Genomic DNA, 8,069 nt, shown 5'->3' on the forward strand with positions numbered 1-8,069 from the left:
CTGAGGACTCTGTGCCGAGAAGGGAGAACCCCTAGCACTGGTAGGCCCTGCTGAAGCTCACCACCACATTCTGTGTGAGTCAAATCTGTCTCCTGCAGAAGGAATGGATCTGGCCAGCCCCATGACTCTATTGTCAACAGGTGCAAATGAGGGGGGTATATTGCTTTGTGTGAACCTATTAAGATCAAGGTGACCCCCTTTGAAGAAATTGCCACGCATTGCCCAGTATTCACTTTGTCCTGAAAAGGAAGCTGGAATTTGCCTTGTCATTGCGAAACTCATTAACCAGGGATTTTTGTGCCTACTGTTAGCTGCTGTAAAACTCCCATACTCCTGTTAAAAAAGATGAGTATTAGAGATACAAGCGATCAGAGACCACAAAGATGGGACGATGAGGAGTGCCAAAATGGTAAGTGTAGACAGGACTCAGGAACTGGGGCTTCCTGGAATTCAACATCGGGTCAGAGCAGGGGACGGTTTAAAAAGGGCCACACCCAAGATATCTCACACGTTTTTCGTGCTGGATCCTGGGGCCAAACGTTCTTGTGAGGAGGGAGTGCTCCTTTAGCTCTCTGCCTGCCCATTGCAAATGGAGACTTCTCAGGGTCTGCAAACACGAGGGATGGGAATAACTAGGACACTTCTGGAAAGACTAGAGAGAGTGAAACACTGTGAGGCAGTAATTTCAGGACAAACATTGGGGTGATAAGGGACAAAAGATAAGACTGACCAGTCATGATATTCTTGCGATGTGTTTCTGATAGATGTTGCATCAAATCTCCTATTTCATGATACTGAAATTGGTCATATCAGCATAGAAAGGCTTCTTGATTTGTAGTGTTCTAGCTCCTGGTGGCCCCTGTGCCTATCTTACATCCAGCAGCTTCCAAACTACTTACTTTATTGCACGGAGATTGATCATCATTAAAGCCAGATTCAGTGTGGTCTACGATTGAATCTGTCTCCACATGGCTCCAATGTTTCAGAGAGTCTGAGAATCCAAGTTGAATTTAACTTCTACATGAGGGGTCACTGCTCTGATTCTCAGAAGTCAGTTCTAAAATCTCTCTATCTGCAGCAGCAATGGATTTAGTCTTTTCATAATCTACTTTTGAAAGAGGCGATCCTGATCTTATTCAATATGCGTGAATCCCCCATGATAATACTGGTCAACCTCAGCACATCATGGTAAGCTGATGATCCTCATATGTTGATTGCATCTGATACTGGCCCCAAACACGATCATCACCAACCGCTCACTCTATGTCTCTCACCTACGGATTCTTTAATTGGTCATCCTGTCCATGGGTGGGTCAAGCCAGAGGGAGAGATTGGCGGGAGTGTCTAATGTTTTTTCAGACAAGTGTCTGATATTCTTATGTTCCACATCCTCCTGGCATGTTGGCTCCTGAAATGTTCACCTTATTGGGTTGGTCTACTCAGTTGGTGAGGGAGGTGGTGGGGCGGTAAAGGGTTTTTCAAAAAGTTGTGATATCGTCATTTTCTACATTCTCCTGCCATGGTGCCTGCAGTTGGTCCTTTTACTCCATGGAGTAGTGTGTGCAAATCTGTAGAAATGGCTTGTTCAAACAAAAGGTGCTTGAACAGTCACAGACAATACCGTAGAGAGTGTATGATTCCCACAGATGAAATTGAAGTTATACAAATCAGGCTTGGCCCTGCTCCCCATGGGAACAGTCTAGCCTGAACGGCCAGGCCAGGTCCTCCCTGGACAGGAAACACGCATCCTGCGACTGGTTCCGTGTAAAGTAAGGGAGAAGATATTATGACGTCTGGAGGTCCATGGGGAAATGGTAGCCACCTGAAACTTTCTGGAGGTCATGACTACGTTTCCCACAATGTGTTCGGCCATCTACTTTTGGGCGATCCCTCGAAAGGTCCAATGGGCAGTGATTGTTTGGTCCCAGAAGACTGCTAGGGGGACTAGTGCCACTAATCCAAGGGGTTGGAGTTGTCTTTGGCTCTCAAAGGGATCCCTCTGTGTGGTGAGCTGGTCTGTGGTCCGGGACAAGTCGCAGTCGTGCAGCTGCAGGGTGGTTGCTAGAGGTGCATAGTATTGCGCCTTTGTATTGCGCAGGTCCTGAAGTCGCAGAATTGGGTCCCTTCTTTGACCTCTGTTGCAATTCAAATCATAACTGAGGTTCTGGTGACAGGGGTGCCCCTTAAATCTTAGATTTAGGTGTGTTAGGAGTGTGGATGCAAGTAGCCAATGGGCTATTAGCCTCAGCGACTAATACGCTCCTGGGTGTGCCACCTTTATTGCCCAGAAACCTCTATTCTGCCATTTTTAACAAGCATTTGCAATACAATCGGTCTCGCCTTTGGGACCTTTTATGTATTTAGCTATGCAGCACATTAGCCTGGGTGCTGAAACATCCACTTTTCTTTAACATGGAGGGAGAGTAAACACCAAACTGCGTGACAAGCCAGGTATGGGAACACATAGAGAGAAATATTGCCTTTCAGCGGGAAATGGTATAGTCCAAAGCTCTGTTTTTCATATAAAATCAGGGCCGTTGGTGGTAATATCACTGAAAATACAAGATTTGAAAAGAATATTGTCTACGGGTGCTCTTGGAAGACAATTGCTATGGACTGGAACCTTGAGAATGCTAAAGTGATTCTGGTAAATTACTGACCTCTGCTGGTCTGCTATCAAAGTTAAGTCCATCAGTAGAAAGAAATTCTGGTATTTTACTGACCTCTACTGGTCCTTTTCTATTAAGACAGTTAAACAGAGGCAGTTGAACAGAAACAAAAGTCCCTAAGTGGAAGCAGACAAGTCCTAGGGCTGATCTCCAGAGCCCACAAAGTACATACACATATAAGTATATGCTAATATAAGCTCTACCTAAAAAAAAAGAAAAATCTATATTTCCCACTTTTTTAAAAAGCTTCACTAGTTCTATATGCATTTTTACATATTAGTGATCATGAACAACTACAGGGGCAACCCACCAACTTGAACCAGGGGCAGTCAATATATATTCCTAACAACAGTTCAGGAGACAATTAATAAACAACATATAAACACATTCGTATTTATAGAAAAGGGAAAAGGAAGAAAGAAGAATCAGGGAGAACCATAAACCAGATAAATCAGAAAAATCTTTAGAAAAATCTCACAAATTTATTATAAATATATAGTTAAGTAAGAACGCTCAGATAAATATTTGCTGGTATACAAAACAATACATCACAGAAGGACCAGACAAGGTGACAAACTACAAATATGTTACAATAAAGATACAACATATACAAAGATTATGTGTCCTCTGAAATTGATTGGCCACATATGTGTCAACGGCGTTTCAACCGCTGTTTAGTTGCGCGGTCATCATCAGGACAAAATAGTCCACTGAGCGACAAGCAATTTCTGCAATTAAAATGTAAATGTAAATTGATACTTGTATAGCGCACTACTCACCCGCAAGGGTCTCAAGGCGCTTGTACGAATACCGCTGTGGAACCCATCCTGGCTTTCCCTGTGAGGTGTCCACTCCTGGGCACCCCCAAGGTGGAGGCCAGGCATCCTTAGCGTTGTGGGGGCCGTTGTGGAGATTAAGCAAGCTATTGCCCAGAGTTGCAGAGTGGTACTCCATGATTGGAATAAGCACTGAGGCGAGAATTATCAGGTCCGTGGAATTTTTGAGCCCAAGGCCCACCGAGGCGGGGAATTGAACCCTGGTCCCGGGCCAGACTTCTGCATCAGGGTCTGCCGCTCTAACCATTGAGAAGGATTGCGCTGGCACTAGATAGTGCAAGTGTCTCCTAGGGCACAGACGAAATGTGCTGGACTCGCCAGCTATGGTGTGATAAATAAAGATTTTCAACAAAGTCTTTTTTCACTTTCACTTTTCTTAAGTATTTTATTCATACTCATAAAAGTTGATTATTGTAAATATTAAAGGTTTGCTTTGCCTCAAAATTTATATATCAAACAATTGTGATTTTCCTTCCAACTTATTTTTCAATTGCGTTTCAAATACATTCCAATGCATTTCGGCCTACTGGCCTTCATCAGGGAAATCTGTGAAACAAAGTATATGTCTATCACTATATTGTACATTTAAATGTTTTTAACAATGAACAACGTTTTTTTTAAAACAAATTATCAACATGTTGTAATCAAACTCTTTTGAGATGACAAGTAAACTTCAAAATTTTTTCTCATAAATACATTTCACTGTAATCTGATTAATGTGACACATGGCTAATGCAAAAAATATCCTACATAATCGGGATTCCCTCATTTTACACATTTGATGGAAAAAACTATATCGCGGATCACCAAAGTTGACATATGGTAAATAGTAAGCGCAAGTTAAATGTTAAACACGCGGTTGATGTGCTCGCTAAAAGGTTTTAACGTTCGGGGAAAATGCTTATGGGGATGTTTGGTAATCTAAACACTCGGACGCGCTGTCTGAACTGCTGTTGTGTTTAATCTTAGACGCGCGGTGAATGGGTACACTCGCTAAGAAATTTAAACATTCGAGAGAAAATTCTTACCGCAATGTTTAATCATCTGAACGCTCGAACGCGCTATCTGAACTGCTGTGCTCACCGCAGCAAAGTCGGCGTGTGACGCGTATGGGTGTGGTTATATAAAGGGTTCCGCGCGTTGTAGTTAAAGGGCCATGCTGTTGTAATTTAAAGAGCCATGATACTAATGTTAAAGTGTCCGGTAGATATTTTAAATGACACTATCTGAGGAGTTATGTTAAATCAACTAGGGCGGCGCCACTGTTGTGTGCCATATACAACATCCTGCTACAATGTTGAACACATGTATCATGATTGGTAACTAATAAACAATTGCAACATATTTGCTCAGCACAAATCAACAAATGGTGATTAAATCTGAAAAATAAATGAATCATAAGTAGCAACTGAACTCAGTCCGTTCATTCATCCCGTGTGGGCGAAAAGTCTGCAAATACTATATCCAATGGTTTTCACGTTTTAACAGCACCTTTCTGTTGTCTGTTTCTTCATTTTTTTCCACAATTTCCAATATGCACGCTTTAATCTGGTTGATTTGATGGTTGTGTTCCACAAAATGGGTCGCTACTGCTGATTTCAATGCTTTAGTACGAATATTGCTTTTGTGTTCGGTTAACCTTGTTTTAAGTTTGCGTTCTGTTTGTCCAACATAGGCTTTACCGCATGGGCATTTCATCATGTAAACAATATTCTTGGTATCGCACGTACCATTAACTTGTAACTTAATTCTGTTCCCTTTCATAGGGTGGGCGATGGTGTTGCCTTCCATAATGTTATTACAATTACTGCAGTTTTTGCACGGGATAGTACCTTTGTATCTTACGTTGGGTTTCATACATGTAACATTCTTGATGATTTCTCCTAAGTTTTTAGCTCTAGAAAAAGCAAATATAGGTTCATCAATGAAAATGTTATTGAAATCAGGTTCAATTTGTAGAATTCGCCAATGTTTTTTGATGATTTTCTTAAACTGTGGGCTGACTGTGGAATATTTGCTTACACATGTAGTTTTATTAGTTTTTTCAGTTTTTGGCGTAGAAAGTAATGTTTTTCTATCTTTGGATTGTGCTCTTTCGAAAGCTGCGTTTAGCACTTCATTTGGATATCCTCTTTTTTTAAATTTATTTAGCATGATTTGAGTTTGCGCCTTTGATTCTTCAGGGTCTGAGACAATCCTTTTCACTCGTAATAGTTGTGAATATGGTAGATGTTGTTTGAGGGGAGTTGGATGGAAGCTCTGGTAGGTTAACAGGTTATTGCGATCTGTGGTCTTGGAGTAAAGTGTTGTTTCAAACTTATCATTCGTTTTTTTGATGGTTACGTTCAGATAATTGATTTGACTGTCTTGAATTTCGTAAGTGAACTGTATTCGTTGGTCTATTTGATTTAGTTGTGTGATGTTGGAGATCAAGCTTTCTCTGGTGTCTTTCCACAATAGAAAAATATCATCGATGTATCGTAAATATAGGCGCAACCCTTGTTGCCATTGTTCTTTTTGAAGGATGTGGTTGGTCTCATATTGATGCATAAATATATTCGCATTTGAGGGAGCTGCCGGATTTCCCATGGCTGTGCCTGACTTTTGTAAGTACCATTTATCTTCCCATCTGAAAAAACTATGCATCAAGGTGAAGTTGAGTAGTTCCATCAAGAATATTTTCATATTTTCTTCGTAATCCATTTGAAGCAATGCTTCTTCTACTGCTTCTAGCCCCGTGAGGTGGGGTACGGAGGTATATAAAGCTTGGACATCGATAGTACACATTATTATGTGTTCTTCTGGATCAAGCTTTATGTTGTCAAGTTTAATCAAAAAGTCTGTTGTATCCTTAATGAAAGAATTCATGGTGATGACATAGGGTTGAAGGTACTTGTCAATTAGTTTGCCCACTTGTTCCTGAATGCTCCCACATGTTGACACTATGGGGCGACAGGGAGGGTTGATGGGGTCTTTGTGGATTTTTGGTGTCAGATAGAATTTCGGTGTCTTGGGATACTCCGTGGTTAAGTATTTTTTCATCTTATCATCTACACATCCTTTGGTTATGCCCTCTGCAATGATACTCTGGAGTACTGTTTGTATTTCTTTCATTGGGTTAGTGTTCAGTATCTTGTATGTATTTTCATCTTGTAGATGTAAAGCAGCTTGTGAGTTGTAATAGTCCCTGTTCATGATGACGAGCGCGCCACCCTTATCCGCTCTTTGACAAATGATCCTGGAGTTGTTTGCTATGGTTTTAAGAATATCAAATTCTTTTTGAGTAAGGTTCTTGACTTTAGTTTGTTTTCGGTAGTTGATTTTGTTCAAATCCTGTTTGACTAATTGCTCAAACAAATCTAAGGTCTTATGGCTAATGGGGGCCATGTAAGTACTTGTGGTGGTGAGACCCTTGAGGGAATCTTCCTTTGCCTTTTGAGATTCTCCTACAATGTTACTGAAAAAGTGTCGAAGTCTAAGTTTTCTCATAAGTTTGAACAAGCTGATGTTAACTTCTAGCAGGTTAGTGTGTGCAGTAGGCACAAATGATGTTCCTTTTTGTAGAGTTTTAATTTGCAATTTAGTGAGATTAACATCTGAGATATTGATTACCAAGTTATCTATCGATTCTTCTTCTTGTCTTTCTTGGTCGCCGCATGGTGGGTTTGTGGGGGGTCCTTCTCCCTCTCTTGTTCTGAGTTTTCTTCTTGACCTCCTGGGTCGTTTCTTGTACTGGGGCCTGCTTCTAAAAAAGGCTGCACTTTGGTATTAGAATTGTCTGTTGGCTTGGGTACTGTAGGTCTTTTTCTGGATGTTTCTGATGTGCCTTCTGTATCTGTTGAGGATGTGTCTGTTTGTTGTGTGTATGGACGGCTTTGTCTTTTTCTTGCATACACTTCTGCCCAGTTGTAAACTTCATTCAGTTTATATTCGACGGTGTCTTGACGATATTTGCGTAGTTTTCTTTCATTCACTTCTTCAGTGTGTTTTACCAATTGGGTCTTGATGTCGTCTAATATTTTGTTTAATTCTTCTGGTGTCATCATTTTGCCTAGTTCTTCTTTAACCGTGATTATGTCTTTCTATAATTCTTCTAGGATTTGAGACAATTCTTCGATGATCAGCAGGATTAAGTCTAAGGAACACTTATTAAGAATTGCGTACCATTTGTCGGTGAACTTCTTTGAGTTTTTACAAAGGGATGGTTTCAGTGATATTCTCAGTCCCCTTGGGATTCTAGACGCCTTATGATATCTAACCATTGTGCTGGCATGTAGTCGCTGGTTGATAATTCTACGTGATAGGTACAAAAGTTGTTTCACTTGTTGATCTTTAGATTTAGTTGTGGTGTATTCGATGGTTTCTTCATGAATGAGTGAATATATTTTAGATGATTCCTCATTCGAGTATGCAAACGTGTCTGCTTTGGTTTCCGTAAGTTTGGTGATTTCATCGTACTGCATGTTGCTTAGGATGCGTGCTACAGTCACTGAGCAGATGTGGGAAAAGTACAATAGATAGTGGCCGTGCACTGCGTGTGATTATATGAAAAGTTTAGGATGTG

Source organism: Lissotriton helveticus, chromosome 5_1 (genome assembly GCF_964261635.1).
Source record: "Lissotriton helveticus chromosome 5_1, aLisHel1.1, whole genome shotgun sequence".
In the NCBI taxonomy this organism is placed as follows: domain Eukaryota; kingdom Metazoa; phylum Chordata; class Amphibia; order Caudata; family Salamandridae; genus Lissotriton; species Lissotriton helveticus.